The sequence below is a fragment of the Haliotis rubra genome, unplaced genomic scaffold (assembly GCF_003918875.1).
Source record: "Haliotis rubra isolate DU_JTF1 unplaced genomic scaffold, ASM391887v1 Scf348, whole genome shotgun sequence".
Classification (NCBI taxonomy): domain Eukaryota; kingdom Metazoa; phylum Mollusca; class Gastropoda; order Lepetellida; family Haliotidae; genus Haliotis; species Haliotis rubra.
Genome location: NW_025767022.1, coordinates 1,011,300 through 1,029,098, shown reverse-complemented (window position 1 = coordinate 1,029,098; position 17,799 = coordinate 1,011,300).

Here is a 17,799-nt window from a genome sequence, read left to right as displayed (position 1 = left end):
CATGGGTTATTTCCCTTGTTTCAGCTACCTGTACCTTTTTGGCTTCTCGGTATGTAGTTAGTGTCCCGTACACCGCCATAAAGCAAGTACTAGTGACGATCTGATCCTGTTGAGGATACTGTAGTGAGATAGATATAGATATATTGTAATTTTAGAATATTCACGGATGGGTGTGTCCCTTCTAAACCATGTCTCCACAACGTTTGTTCAGTAACCAATAGTTATAAGAAATATTGATCTCTCATACACTTGGTATTGTTTCTCCTGTGATAGAAACTAAGCCCGGATTAATAACTATTAATAGGTTTCACAAAGTATCGGTTATTTACAAACGTAGGCTTGGGCGAAGATTCAATAAAGTATGTTCCAGTGGCATTTTTAGTTTCGGTATAATCCGACACCGAATTTTCCACACATTCAGACACATCACGTTGTGTGTTGTACGTTAAGTACATGCGACGTATATCTTTCTTGACAAGGACAAACCTTATGGATGAAACAACTTCAATCTTTATTCGGGTGATGCGACGTTTCGATACAGATTCTTGTATCGTTGTCAAGCAAGCAACCCGAATCAATATGTTGTTTATCCATTAAGTATGTCCTTATATTATTCACGAACTTCTTAACGTGACCACTTAAAGTCAGTTATATCAGCACTGAATAGTCTTTAACCGTTACTTTGAAGGCGGTGGGATTCTCGCATGTGGATAAGTTACTGCGTACATCCATTCACATCTCTGTTGCTTGTTTGTTGCCGATCTGTTGTTGGTCTGTCTCTGGCCACGAATAGCCTCAAGGGTAAGGAGTTATCAAGTCCTGTCATTTCAACCTGAAGCCTCAGCTAGAGTTGGCACACTGTCCGAAGAAACACCATTACCCAGGTCTACCCTTACGCTCGATCAAAACATTCACATAAGGTATATAGTATGCATGTATTTATTCAAAGTAATTTAAAAGTCACATGCAACCCAAAAATCGAATATAATTAAAACACAATTATCACTTATTAATGACATATAGTATATGAAAAACTATAAACAATATTATAAGCGTACAATCGCAAATCAAAAGTGCAATATTTTGTACTTGGGTTTACTTCCCTCGAAAAGAAGCACCCGGGATACCGAACACAGTCAGAGAGGGTGGGTGTGCACTCATGTAACGAAGACTTTCATTGGCTGGTTCCTTTGCCGATGCCCTCACGGCTCCTTGTGTGTGTGTATATAGAGATGTTGGGTTTTGTAAATACATGCTCATTTTTTTGTGTATAACATTTTGCAATCATCAAACATCATAACATGTCATGTGTACAAGTATCACACCTGCCTGTCTGTGTAATTACATAATGTGACAGAGACCGAACTCGGGGGCACGAGCCATATATCAATGCGTTTTGTTTATGGTGTATAGCCTGATAGGTGTTAAGTTCAAATTACATGTGGTCAGTGATCGAAGTTGTGTATTGCATATTGTCATTAACAGACAGACAGACAGACACACAGGTGTCAATAAAACAGACATTGAGTTTTGTCTGTGACAACGACATATCTATATCACAGTTAGAAATTCTGTCAATGCTAAATAATGACATTGCTTTTAGGTATCGAACTGAGAAAGTGACTCGGTAAGAAGAACGTGTGGTGAAATGGACAAAATTAATTCATATAAACAGATAAATCGGTAATCTATTGTCATAACACATAAAAAGCTCGCGCCTGTGAAATATCAACAAAACATTAGAAAAATAGCTCACATCAAAGCCTTCACACAGTACTCACCGCCAGCGAAGGTTTTCCGTCTTGAAATGTCGAACGCCTCACTGGTTGACACAGTTGAGTAGATCTAGATCCTAACAAGGTTCTTTTATGTAACGAGTATATTATTTACTATTTGTTTTGATAAGACTACTCCTGCTCACGACCTTATAATAGGAAGAAGAAAATGAAGAAATTATAGTTTATTAACGTGTCACATGCTGCAATTCATTTAGAAAGACATTATATTATTACCAGGACATCCCGTTTCCAAGCTGCGCGAACCTATTCACTGCGCATGAGCTATGAGCGCAGCCCAACGCAGCGCAGCACGGCTGTTGAAATCACTTTTCACCCCAAGCTGGGGTGAATTTAGTGAATCGTTTTCTTTCATAACGTTATTTTTCAACGTTATAAGTTGAATTTGCATTTTTTGATGATTCGTATCTGTAAGTCCATAGCGAAAGGTATCAGAATCTGCAAATTGCGGGGCTTGTTAAATACGCCGCTCTCAGCTATATTCCTGAACATTTACCTGATTAATAAATAGATGTGGAGGGTGTTTATATCTTTCGTCAAGTAACGTATTTCCCAGAGCAATTTACGACCCTCGCCTGCCTCTGGTTGTGACAGCTGCAGGATACATCTACCAACAAACCACACTCCTCTCTCTCCACATCTGTTAGTTACAGCGTCAGGCTGTAAGTAGGCGAATTATGGCGGGTGTTACCGGTATGCCACTGTATGCGTACTCTTTTTGCGAACACCCGGTGTCATCTGGGTTTTTCAGATGCCCGTCATTCAAATACTTGTTACAGTTAGTGTGCCCTTGAGACCAACTGGAATCTGTTTCTGATGATAGTCAGGACTGGATGATATATTGCACTGACGTTATACCCTTACATAAGTCATGACGGGAGACATTTAGTCAGACGCCACTTTCTTTCCCGGCAACAATTATCAGATACATACATCCAACCTCTCCACCACCCACGCCCTTCATTGGCTGTACCAGGTTACATACGTCCAACCTCTCCACCACCCACGCCCTTCATTAGGTGTCCCAGGATACATACGTATAACCTCTCCACCACCCACGCCCTTCATTGGGTGTCCCAGGATACATACGTCCAGCCTCTCCACCACCACGCCCTTCATTGGGTGTCCCAGGACACATACGTCCAACCTCTCCACCAACCACGCCCTTCATTGGGTGTCCCAGGATACATACGTACAACCTCTCCACCAACCACGCCCTTTATTGGGTGTCCCAGGATACATACATCCAACCTCTCCACCAACCACGCCCTTCATTGGGTGTCCCAGGATACATACGTCCAACCTCTCCACCAACCACGCCCTTCAATAGGCTGTCCCAGGATACATACATCCAACCTCTCCACCATCCACGCCCTTCATTGGGTGTCCCAAGGATACATACATCCAACCTCTCCACCACCCACGCCCTTTATTGGGTGTCCCAGGATACATACATCCAACCTCTCCACCAACCACGCCCTCTTTCATTGGGTGTCCAAGGATACATACGTCCAACCTCTCCACCAACCACGCCCTTCAGTAGGCTGTCCCAGGATACATACATCCAACCTCTCCACCAACCACGCCCTTCATTGGGTGTCCCAGGATACATACATCCAACCTCTCCACCAACCACGCCCTTTATTGGGTGTCCCAGGATACATACGTCCAACCTCTCCACCAACCACGCCCTTCATTGGGTGTCCCAGGATACATACATCCAACCTCTCCACCAACCACGCCCTTCATTGGGTGTCCCAGGATACATACGTCCAACCTCTCCACCAACCACGCCCTTCATTGGGTGTCCCAGGATACATACATCCAACCTCTCCACCACCACCCACGCCCTTCATTGGGTGTCCCAGGATACATACATCCAACCTCTCCACCAACCACGCCCTTCATTGGGTGTCCCAGGATACATACGTCCAACCTCTCCACCAACCACGCCCTTTCATTGGGTGTCCCAGGATACATACATCCAACCTCTCCACCAACCACGCCCTTCATTGGGTGTCCCAGGATACATACATCCAACCTCTCCACCAACCACGCCCTTCAGTTGGGCTGTCCCAGGATACATACATCCAACCTCTCCACCAACCACGCCCTTCATTGGGTGTCCCAGGATACATACGTCCAACCTCTCCACCAACCACGCCCTTCTGTTGGGTGTCCCAGGATACATACGTCCAACCTCTCCACCAACCACGCCCTTCATTGGGTGTCCCAGGATACATACGTCCAACCTCTCACCGCCACTAAATCACGCCCTTTATTGGGTGTCCCGGGATACATACGTCCAATATTGGGTGTCCCAGGATACATACGTCCAACCTCTCCACCAACCACGCCCTTCAGTAGGCTGTCCCAGGATACATACATCCAACCTCTCCACCAACCACGCCCTTCATTGGGTGTCCCAGGATACATACGTCCAACCTCTCCACCAACCACGCCCTTTATTGGGTGTCCCAGGATACATACGTCCAACCTCTCCACCAACCACGCCCTTCATTGGGTGTCCCAGGATACATACGTCCAACCTCGCCACCACCCACACCCTTCATTGGGTGTCCCAGGATACATACGTCCAACCTCGCCACCAACCACGCCCTTCATTGGGTGTCCAAGGATACATACGTCCAACCTCTCCACCAACCACGCCCTTCATTGGGTGTCCCAGGATACATACGTCCAACTTCTCCACCACCACGCCCTTCAGTAGGCTGTCCTAGGATACATACGTCCAACCTCTCCACCACCCACGCCCTTCATTGGGTGTCCCAGGATACGTACGTCCAACCTCGCCACCACCCACGCCCTTCATTGGGTGTCCCAGGATACATACGTCCAACTTCTCCACCACCCACGCCCTTCATTGGGTGTCCCAGGATACATACGTCCAACCTCTCCACCACCACGCCCTTCAGTAGGCTGTCCTAGGATACATACGTCCAACCTCTCCACCACCCACGCCCTTCATTGGGTGTCCCAGGATACGTACGTCCAACCTCTCCACCACCCACGCCCTTCATTGGGTGTCCCAGGATACGTACGTCCAACCTCTCCACCACCACGCCCTTCACTGGGTGTCCCAGGACACACACGTCCAAACTCTTCACCACCCACGCTCTTCATTGGGTGTCCCAGGATACATACGTCCAACCTCTCCACCACCACGCCCTTCATTGGCTGTCCCATGTACAGGCCATACTTGAAAAGATATTAAAGACACGAAACCGACAAGAATATATACTGGATGATAAAACACCTTGCTCTCCCTTAGATAACATGTCCGTGCCAAAGACGAATGCTATCGAAATATGGATTACATTTGGGGCAGAAGTTATGCATATATGAGTTCAGGTTTCCTGTCATAGAAACGTCTGGGCAATAGTATATAAACACTCAATTTTAATAGAGGCCGAAAATGAAGCAAATAAAACTGATCATGCTATCGTGGTGTACTTGATTCAGATACCACATATTACTCAAATTTTGCTGAGGATCAAAGTTGATGACGTACAAATCCAGCAAGTATACACTGTAAGATTCCTGTACATGGTGATTGGGTAACCCATACAGGACCTCATTTTCATGGCACGACGCACACGAATTGCTTGACAACCTGAGTGCACCGTAACAGTATCGTTGGACCACATTATCAGATGACACAGCATCTACAACTGAGGCCTGCAACCACGGAATGCCGTTCTTCCTTTTTAGCTTAAAGACGCTGTTGTCGACCGAAGAATTAGACCGATATAGAGATATGCTTGACACACCGTCGTTGTTGTGAGCCAAAGTTTGGCCATTTCACAGGTGATCTGACTGATTACTGGGCGTAGGCATTGCGTCACATATCACAACGGAGTTGTTGTTCATAAAAGATACCGCAAGACCTTATTATTTTTGACAAAAAATACGCATGTGACCACTTGCCTTGTAAAGTGGTCATATATAGCGAAATGTTACAAGTATAGCTGTGTTTGTTTTACCTTAATTCCGTAGTGTTTTCAGCTTAGTTTTAAGATTTCTGCATTTTATCTGTCAAATCCTGTTTTCAAATGTAACGTCTTTTTGAGCGACAGTATAATAATTTCACGGAACGAAAAGAAAACCCATGAGCAGTGAGCACGGACAAATGGCAATAATACGTATGATCGAACGTATAGATATTTACATCGTCTCAGATAAAAACAGTATGACCTTTCTAGTTATGTGTCCTTGTGAGTCGCATCGATTTTCAACCTATGAAACATTGATGACGCCTCCGTATCGGTTACGTCCCTGTCCCTACGCCTAGTATCTCCCATACGACGATAGGACGGGTTCCTGGAGGAATACCTGATGGCGTTCTCCACAATAACTACAGGTGAGTCCCCTCCACACACGAGATCTACACACACCAAGGTAATCAGAAATAGTGACATTCTTTAACATCACTACGGGAGCATCAGGATTTCAGAATTGTTGATATTTATGCTTTGCCAATCATGCCATCATCTCAAAGCTTCTGTCGTCTCTACATATGCCGCACTAGTGCTGTAGGTAGTTGTGATCCGACAATGCCAGATTGGTCACATTGTGCGAAACAAGGGTTACAGGTTCAGTCAACAAGCGTTGTGTTATGACAGGACTTGGCTTTGGTCATGAAGCAGGTGTTTGAAGAGGTTGCCATGATTGTATGCACAGTTTTGTCATATATGTGGTGTGGAGCCCCAGTATATGTGGCGTTGAGCTCCAGTAGATGTGGTGTGGAGCCCCAGTATATGAGGTGTTGAGCTCCAGTAGATGTGATGTGGAGCCCCAGTATATGAGGTGTTGTGCTCCAGTAGATGTGGTGTGGAGCCCCAGTATATGAGGTATTGTGCTCCAGTAGATGTGGTGTGGAGCCCCTGTATATAAGGTGTTGTGCTCCAGTAGATGTGGTGTGGAGCCCCAGTATATGTGGTGTTGTGCTCCAGTAGATGTGGTGTGGAGCCCCAGTATATGAGGTGTTGTGCTCCAGTAGATGTGGTGTGGAACCCCAGTATATGTGGTGTTGTGCTCCAGTAGATGTGGTGTGGAGCCCCAGTATGTGAGGTGTTGTGCTCCAGTAGATGTGGTGTGGAGCCCCAGTATATGTGGTGTTGTGCTCCAGTAGATGTGTTGTGGAACCCCAGTATATGTGGTGTTGTGCTCCAGTAGATGTGGTGTGGAGCCCCAGTATATGAGGTGTTGTGCTCCAGTAGATGTGTTGTGGAACCCAAGTATATGAGGTGTTGTGCTGGAGCCCCAGTAGATGTGTGTGTGTGGAGCCCCAGTATATGTGGTGCCCCAGTATATGTGCTCAGCCCCAGTAGATGTGTTGTGGACCAGTATATGTGGTGTTGTGCGCCAGTATATGTGGTGTTGTGCTCCAGTAGATGTGGTGTGGAGCCCCAGTATATGAGGTGTTGTGCTCCAGTAGATGTGGTGTGGAGCCCCAGTATATGTGGTGTTGTGCTCCAGTAGATGTGGTGTGGAGCCCCAGTAAATGAGGTGTTGTGCTCCAGTAGATGTGTTGTGGAGCCCCTGTATATGTGGTGTTGTGCTCCAGTAGATGTGTTGTGGAGCCCCTGTATATGTGGTGTTGTGCTCCAGTACTGTAATGTTGTGGAAAAGACATGGAGCATCATAACAAATAGGCAAAATTTCGAATTTGGTTATAGTTGAGACAGACGATTTCGTTGTGGAAGACGCATTTTGTGCCTCACTAATAGGTTAAACAGAACTACGCCAGCAGAGAACAAGTCAGTAATTGCCCATAGAGCATCAATGAAAAATGATAAACTTGTTTCGAAACATACAGTTGTTTCAGGCTTACAGTTAAAGGGGGAGAAAACTGGATCAAATACGTGGCAGCAGGGAATTCGGCAACATCAAAATTCCTAGTAGTCGCTTTAGATATATCTACACTAAAACAAATTGCTACATATATGTCCACACTAAATGAAATTGCTACAGATATATCCACACTAATTCTAATTGCTACAGATATATCCACACTAAATCTAATTGCTACGAACATATCTACACTAAATCTAATTCCTACAGATATATCTACACTAAATATAATTGCTACAGATATATGTACACTAAATCAGTTTGCTACAGATATGTCTACACTAAATCTAATTGCTACAGGTACATCTACACTAAATCTAATTGCTACAGGTACATCTACACTAAATCAAATTGCTACAGATATATCTACACTAAATCAAATTGCTACAGATATGTCTACACTAAATCTAATTGCTACAGATACATCTACACTAAATCTAATTGCTACAGATATATCTACACTAAATCAGTTTGCTACAGATATATCTACACTAAATCAAATTGCTACAGATATGTCTACACTAAATCTAATTGCTACAGATTCATCTACACTAAATCTGTTTGCTACAGATATATCTACACTAAATCAAATTGCTACAGATATATCTACACTAAATCAAATTGCTACAGATATGTCTACACTAAATCTAATTGCTACAGATTAATCTACACTAAATCAGTTTGCTACAGATATATCTACACTAAATCAAATTGCTACAGATATGTCTACACTAAATCTAATTGCTACAGATTAATCTACACTAAATCAGTTTGCTACAGATATATGTACACTAAATCAAATTGCTACAGATATGTCTACACTAAATCTAATTGCTACAGATTAATCTACACTAAATCAGTTTGCTACAGATATATCTACACTAAATCAAATTGCTACAGATATGTCTACACTAAATCTAATTGCTACAGATTCATCTACACTAAATCAGCTTGCTACAGATATATCTACACCAAATCAGTTTATACATGACAGTCATCTTCTGTCATCTGCTTGTTGAACTAAGGACAATAATTATGTGCCCCAGTCGTTTATGCGTTTAGCTGGAAAGTGGTGCTGTGGCAAGAATATATTATGGCAGTTCCGAATCTGGGTTCGTTCTGGTCATGTTTCCTTTGAACACTAGTTTATCTTACTGTGACGTGATCTGAGGTAGACATATACTTTGAACAATAGTTTATTTTACTGTGGCGTGATCTGAGGTATATTCTTTGAACACTAGTTTATTTTACTGTGACGAAATCTGAGGTTGATTTATACTTTGAACACTAGTTTATCCTATTGTGAGGTGATCTGAGGTAGACATATACTTTGAACACTAGTTTATCTTACTGTGACGTGATCTGAGGTAGACATATACTTTGAACACTAGTTTATCTTACCGTCACGTGATCTGAGGTAGACATATACTTTGAACACTAGTTTATCCTAATGTGACGTGATCTGAGGTAGACATATACTTTGAACACTAGTTTACCCTAATGTGACGTGATCTGAGGTAGACATATACTTTGAACACTAGTTTATCTTACTGTGACGTGATCTGAGGTAGACATATTCTTTGAACACTAGTTTATCCTACTGTGACGTGATCTGAGGTAGATATATTCCTTGAACACTAGTTTATCTTACTGTGACGTGATCTGAGGTAGACATATTCTTTGAACACTAGTTTATCTTACTGTGACGTGATCTGAGGTAGACATATACTTTGAACACTAGTTTATCCTACTGTGACGTGATCTGAGGTAGACATATACTTTGAACACTAGTTTACCCTAATGTGACGTGATCTGAGGTAGACATATACTTTGAACACTAGTTTATCTTACTGTGACGTGATCTGAGGTAGACATATTCTTTGAACACTAGTTTATCCTACCTTGACGTGATCTGAGGTAGATATATTCCTTGAACACTAGTTTATCTTACTGTGACGTGATCTGAGGTAGACATATTCTTTGAACACTAGTTTATTACTGTGACGTGATTGTAACACTTGAACACTTGTTTATCCTACTGTGACGTGATCTGAGGTAGTCATATACTTTGAACACTAGTTTATCTTACCGTGACGTGATCTGAGGTAGACATTTACTTTGAACACTAGTTTATCCTAATGTGACGTGATCTGAGGTAGACATATACTTTGAACACTAGTTTATCCTACTGTGACGTGATCTGAGGTAGACATATACTTTGAACACTAGTTTATCTTACCTTGACGTGATCTGAGGTAGACATATTCTTTGAACACTAGTTTATCTTACTGTGACGTGATCTGAGGTAGACATATACTTTGAACACTAGTTTATCTTACCGTGACGTGATCTGAGGTAGACATATACTTTGAACACTAGTTTATCTTACTGTGACGTGATCTGAGGTAGACATATACTTTGAACACTAGTTTATCTTACCGTGACGTGATCTGAGGTAGACATATTCTTTGAACATTAGTTTATCTTACCGTGACGTGATCTGAGGTAGACATATACTTTGAACACTAGTTTATCTTACCGTGACGTGATCTGAGGTAGACATATACTTTAAACAATAGTTTATCCAACTGTGACGTGATCTGAGGTAGACATATACTTTGAACACTAGTTTATCCTACTGCGACGTGATCTGAGGTAGACATATACTGGACATATAATTGAGAAATGAAATTCATCTTACAACTTCTTCCTCTTTCAATTATTCCTCTCAATGAAACTTATTGCCACCATAAATACCCCGATGCATCCAATGAACGGACTGTATGCGGCATATGTAATTCCTCTGTAACCATTTTGATCAAACGACATGAAAGAGTAATTCCTCTGCAGTATTTTGTTATGCAGGTAGACATTGTCCGACTCTGACAAACTTGATACGAAGCATTCTGTGTCGAAGCATTCTTTCCCTGATCTCTTTATACCTACATACGATCTACATACTCCGACAAAATCAAACTGTCACATCTAGGGGCTTTGTTCTTCTGCACGTGATACACAGCCGTACTAACATCAGTGAAGGTTGTTGGACTATTTCGCAACGTTAGGTCAGTAGGTATGCAATCATGCTTATCATCTTCACACTCGATCGATGTCCAGCAGAGATGAACACTGATGGTCACATTTGTCCTCAATTGTTAAGTAGTCAATCATTGTTGTATTATTCTAAAATAACCATTGCAACCATAACCATTGTAACCTCTCCCATTGTTTGAGTACGGTATTAAATATCCTTATTATCTCCACTTGTTTCAGTACGGTATTAAACATCCTTATTATCTCCCATTGTTTCAGTACGGTATTAAACATCCTTATTATCTCCCATTGTTTCAGTACGGTATTAAATATCCGTATTATCTCCCATTGTTTCAATAGAGTACTAAACACCCGTATTATCTCCCATTGTTTCAATAGAGTACTAAACATCCGTATTATCTCCCATTGTTTCAGTACAGTACTAAAGACTAGCATTATCTCCCATTGTTTCAGTACGGTATTAAACACCCGTATTATCTCCCATTGTTTCAGTACAGTACTAAACACCCGTATTATATCCCATTGTTTCAGTACAGTACTAAACACCCGTATTATCTCCCATTGTTTCAATACAGTACTAAACATCCGTATTATCTTCCATTGTTTCAGTACAGTACTAAACACCAGTATTTTCTCCCATTGTTTCAGTACGATATTAAACATCCGTATCATCTTCCATTTTTTCAGTACAGTACTAAACACCTGTATTATTTCCCATTGTTTCAGCACAGTACTAAACACCCGTATTATCTCCCATTGTTTCAGAACAGTACTAAACACCCGTATTATCTCCCATTGTTTCAGTACAGTACTAAACACGCGTATTATGTCCCATAGTTTCAGTACGGTATTAAACACCCGTATTATCTCCCATTGTTTCAGTACGGTATTAAACACTCGTATTAACTCTCATTGTTTCGGTATAGTACTAAACACCCGTATTAACATTCCATTGTTTCAGTACAGTACTAAAACACCCGTATTATCTTCCATTGTTTCAGTACAGTACTAAACACCCGTTTTATCGTCCATTGTTTCTGCACAGTACTAAACACCCGTATTATCTTCCATTTTTTCAGTACAGTACTAAACGTCCGTATTATCATTCATTGTTTCAGTACAGGACTAAACACCCGTATTATCATTCATTGTTTCAGTACAGTACTAAACACCCGTATTATCTCCCATTGTTTCAGTACGGTACTAAACACCCGTATAATCTTCCATTGTTTCAGCACAGTACTAAACACCCGTATTATCTCCCATTGTTTAAGTACAGTACTAAACACTCGAATTATCTCTCATTGTTTCAGTACAGTATTACACACCCGTATTATATCCCATTGTTTCAGTACGGTATTAAATATCCGTATTATCTCCCATTGTTTCAGTACGGTATTAGACATCCGTATTATCTCCCATTGTTTCAGTATGGTATTAAACACTCGTATTATGTCCCATTGTTTTAGTACGGTATTAAACACCCGTATTATATCCCATTGTTTCAGTACAGTACTAAACACCCGTATTATCTCCCATTGTTTCAGTACAGTACTAAACACCTGTATTAACATTTATTGTTTCAGTACAGTACTAAAACACACGTATTATCTTCCATTTTTTCAGTACAGTACAAAATACCCGTTTTATCGGCCATTGTTTCAGCAGGGTACTAAACACCCGTATTATCTTCCATTTTTTCAGTACAGTACTAAACACCCGTATCATGTTCCATTTTCTCAGTACAGTACTAAACACCTGTTTTATCTCCCATTGTTTCAGTACGGTACTAAACACCTGTTTTATCTCCCATTGTTTCAGTACGGTACTAAACACCTGTTTTATCTCCCATTGTTTCAGTACAGTACTAAACACCCGTATTATCATTCATTGTTTCAGTACAGTACTAAACACCCGTATTATCTCCCATTGTTTCAGTACAGTACTAAACACCCGTATAATCTTCCATTGTTTCAGTACAGTACTAAACACCCGTATTATCTCCCATTGTTTAAGTACAGTACTAAACACTCGAATTATCTATCATTGTTTCAGTACAGTATTAAACACCCGTATTATATCCCATTGTTTCAGTACAGTACTAAACACTCGTATGATCTCCCATTGTTTCAGTACAGTACTAAACACCCGTATTATCTTCCATTGTTTCAGTACAGTACTAAACACCAGTATTTTCTCCCATTGTTTCAGTACGATATTAAACATCCGTATCATCTTCCATTTTTTCAGTACAGTACTAAACACCCGTATTATTTCCCATTGTTTCAGCACAGTACTAAACACCCGTATTATCTCCCATTGTTTCAGAACAGTACTAAACACCCGTATTATCTCCCATTGTTTCAGTACAGTACTAAACACGCGTATTATGTCCCATAGTTTCAGTACGGTATTAAACACCCGTATTATCTCCCATTGTTTCAGTACGGTATTAAACACTCGTATTAACTCTCATTGTTTCGGTATAGTACTAAACACCCGTATTAACATTCCATTGTTTCAGTACAGTACTAAAACACCCGTATTATCTTCCATTGTTTCAGTACAGTACTAAACACCCGTTTTATCGTCCATTGTTTCTGCACAGTACTAAACACCCGTATTATCTTCCATTTTTTCAGTACAGTACTAAACGTCCGTATTATCATTCATTGTTTCAGTACAGGACTAAACACCCGTATTATCATTCATTGTTTCAGTACAGTACTAAACACCCGTATTATCTCCCATTGTTTCAGTACGGTACTAAACACCCGTATAATCTTCCATTGTTCCAGCACAGTACTAAACACCCGTATTATCTCCCATTGTTTAAGTACAGTACTAAACACTCGAATTATCTCTCATTGTTTCAGTACAGTATTACACACCCGTATTATATCCCATTGTTTCAGTACGGTATTAAATATCCGTATTATCTCCCATTGTTTCAGTACGGTATTAGACATCCGTATTATCTCCCATTGTTTCAGTACGGTATTAAACACTCGTATTATGTCCCATTGTTTTAGTACGGTATTAAACACTCGTATTATGTCCCATTGTTTTAGTACGGTATTAAACACCCGTATTATATCCCATTGTTTCAGTACAGTACTAAACACCCGTATTATCTCCCATTGTTTCAGTACAGTACTAAACACCTGTATTAACATTTATTGTTTCAGTACAGTACTAAAACACACGTATTATCTTCCATTTTTTCAGTACAGTACAAAATACCCGTTTTATCGGCCATTGTTTCAGCAGGGTACTAAACACCCGTATTATCTTCCATTTTTTCAGTACAGTACTAAACACCCGTATCATGTTCCATTTTCTCAGTACAGTACTAAACACCTGTTTTATCTCCTATTGTTTCAGTACGGTACTAAACACCTGTTTTATCTCCCATTGTTTCAGTACGGTACTAAACACCTGTTTTATCTCCCATTGTTTCAGTACAGTACTAAACACCCGTATTATCATTCATTGTTTCAGTACAGTACTAAACACCCGTATTATCTCCCATTGTTTCAGTACAGTACTAAACACCCGTATAATCTTCCATTGTTTCAGTACAGTACTAAACACCCGTATTATCTCCCATTGTTTAAGTACAGTATCTAAACACCCGTATTACATCTTCCATTGTTTCAGTACAGTACTAAACACCCGTATTATATCCCAAGTACAGTACTATCTATCATTGTTTCAGTACAGTATTAAACACCCGTATTATATCCCATTGTTTCAGTACAGTACTAAACACCCGTATTATCTCCCATTGTTTCAGTACAGTACTAAACACCCGTATTATCTCCCATAGTTTCAGTACAGTACTAAACACCCGTATGTCTCCCATTGTTTCAGTACGGTATTAAACACCCGTATTATCTCCCATTGTTTCAGTACGGTATTAAACACCCGTATAATATCCCATAGTTTTAGTACAGTACTAAACACCCGTATTATCTCCCATTTTTTCAGTACAGTACTAAACACCCGTATTATGTCCCATAGTTTCAGTACAGTACTAAACACCCGTATTATGTCCCATAGTTTTCAGTACGGTATTAAACACCCGTACTATCTCCCATTGTTTCAGTACAGTACTAAACACCCGCATTATCTCCCATTGTTTCAGTACGGTATTAAACACCCGTATTTTATCCCATAGTTTCAGTACAGTACTAAACATCCGCATTATGTTCCATTGTTTCAGTACTGCATTAAACATCCGTATTATCTCTTATTGTTTCAGTACGGTAGTAAACATTCGTATTATCTCCCACTGTTTCAGTACAATGTTAATAAGAATATTCTACATCCTTAAATATTCTCCGTGTTGCAACATTTTCCCTTGACTGGGAATTCACAGTGAGAAGTGATCGTCAAACACCGCTGGTTTAGATTTTAAGAAAATGAGAGACTTCTTCTTCTGGTTATACCCGGGAAGGTCCGCGTTATAATGTACCTTCAGTAACCCATGCTTGTCGTAAGAGGTGACTGACGGGATCGGGTGGTCAGGCTCGCTGGCTTGGTTGACACATGTCATCGGTTCCCAATTGCGCAGATCGATGTTCATGCTGTAGATCACTGGATTGTCTGGTGCAGACTCGATTATTTACAGACCCCCACCATGTAGCTGGAATATTGCTGAGTGCGGCGTAAAACTAAACTCACTCACTCACTAACTCTTCTGGTTAGGTGTTTAGGAAGGTCGCCTTCGCCGTGTGGCATTTCGGTAGACCAAACCCGCCTTGGGATCCATGGAGAAGGTATCCCTCCTTGGGACACATGGGTAAGGGGTGTCCCTCCTTGGGACTAACGTTTAAGGGGTGTCCCTCCTTGGGACGCATGAAGGGCGGTATCCCTCCTTTATATTATTTATTTTATAAAGGTCACCTTGGACCTATCCCACTATTGGATGCATGTGAGCAGTTTGTCCCTCCTTGGGACGCATGCACTTGGGGTTCCCTGCTTGGGACGCATGTAACCACTTGGGCTAAATCATTTGACCAGGTTATGTCCTCGTTGGCCGACCGGCTAATTCGCTTGGCCATGTGAGTGAGTGAGTGAGTTAATCTGTAACGTCACATCGGCAATAGCTCAGCCATATCATGACGACAATAATTTATAAAATAAAGATGAAAACATTTTGAAGATTAAAACCTGCCGACGGTGGACAGTAAAACTACTAGAGTATCACAGATAGTAAGGTATACGTAACACTAGAATGTTATCATAAAACACCCACATCACTTTAGAGAACAATGCAATATAACACCGGGCTGATGAAGCAGGCTGATCACCAGCAACTGAAGGTTGATCACCATACTTGGGACCATGGGGACTTACGGAGCTCTTTCTACCTGCATGGATTCCACTTGAATTCATATCATTCCTTCAGCCGCGGGCGACTGCAGTCAAATTTAGCCACAATTTAAAATCACAAAATTACTACGATAAAAATTCTGTGTCAGTTTAAATTGACCTTGAATGCGCAGGGACTTACGTACCCTCTCAGGAGGACAATAATATGTCACTACTTCAACCCCCTTCGACGGTACAGCCACTAACAATATCAGTTGCTGATTCAAACTACCAATTATGAAAATACATCACTCTACAAAACAGATCAATAACAATTTATTAGTTAGGTCTATTTCTTTTTAAAAATAAATAATTAAATGACAGTTAACATTATTGAAAAGATCTTTAACCGTCTTTACATTGAAATATTTATCCCTTGTGATGGGAAAATTCAACACAGTCATGCAGGACATGCTTTACCGTGATTCCTTCATCACAAGGGATACAAAACGGAAGATCCTCGCCTTTCAATAAACATTGAATGTGTATATCTGCTCTGGCCAATACGACAACGTCATATAATGACTTCCTCAAATCTGGACAGACAACCCAAGTAGGTATAAAGAATATAGGGTTTTATTTCACGTAAGGCACGAAAGAGAGTCTGAAAAGATTATATATATTGTTTATATTTACGGTGTTTATTAATATTTTTAAGAGCTGTTAATATGGCGTGTGCTTCTGCTGTGAAAATAGAGCTGTTTTCTTGTAATCTGGGAGATATCGTTCTGATCCAATGACAGTGGCACAAACCACTGCCCACCATCCTTGGATCCATTTGTGTGTGTGTAATAGTTGTGTGTGAACGCAGCTGTTCACATGCACGATATTTGCACATGCTTTTCAGCAATTTGATGTTTGATCATCGTGCAATTCATCTGCATAACGTTTGCTGCTGGTTCCCCCAAGTTAGTGGAGAAATTCATCTTCGATGTAACCATATATATTTACATAACACATAGTGAGTGCTTTAAATGAGTCTAAACTTTTGATGGGTAGTATATTTGGTAACTCAATGCCAGCAGCAGAAAAGGAAGGTTTAATTCGTATTTCAAGAGGCAAAATTAGTGAAGATTTTTATATCATACAGATCCTCGTAAAGAGGACTAAAACACAGTTGTATGCAGGGTTGAAATCACTGGAAAACAGTTTTGTAACATACAACAAGGAGAGTTTGATACGGCGATGTTTTAGAGAAGGCTCACCGGCCCCTACGGAGAGACTGTCAACGGGAGAAGTTCGAAAGAATGCAAGGCAGTGTATTAGACCTTGTATTGGTGATCGACAGAATCTAATACTTTTGCAGTCTAACCTCATATGGAGTCGTAATTCAGTTTGGAGAGGATGAGTGGTCTATAAGTATTGGAGGGTAGTTTGGTCCACTCCTAACTTAGAATTTAAACGACCTTTAACAGATCAAGTGCCTTCAGGAAGTATCTCCAAGTGGTATAATGTGTGGCAGAAAAGTTAAATGTGAGTCGAAAATAAGACCCAAGAACTTGGCATCCTTTACAACTTTGATGGGGTGCAGTTTAAAAAAATGTTAAGGGCCTTTATGCGGTTTATATGTTCTGCAGAAATGTATACAATTAGTTTTTGTTTTAGAACATTTAACCCGTTTTCAAGTGACCATTTTGTATTTTGTATTCAGACAGATTTGTAACTGCCTGTCTATTGTATGCATATTTTTACCTCATCA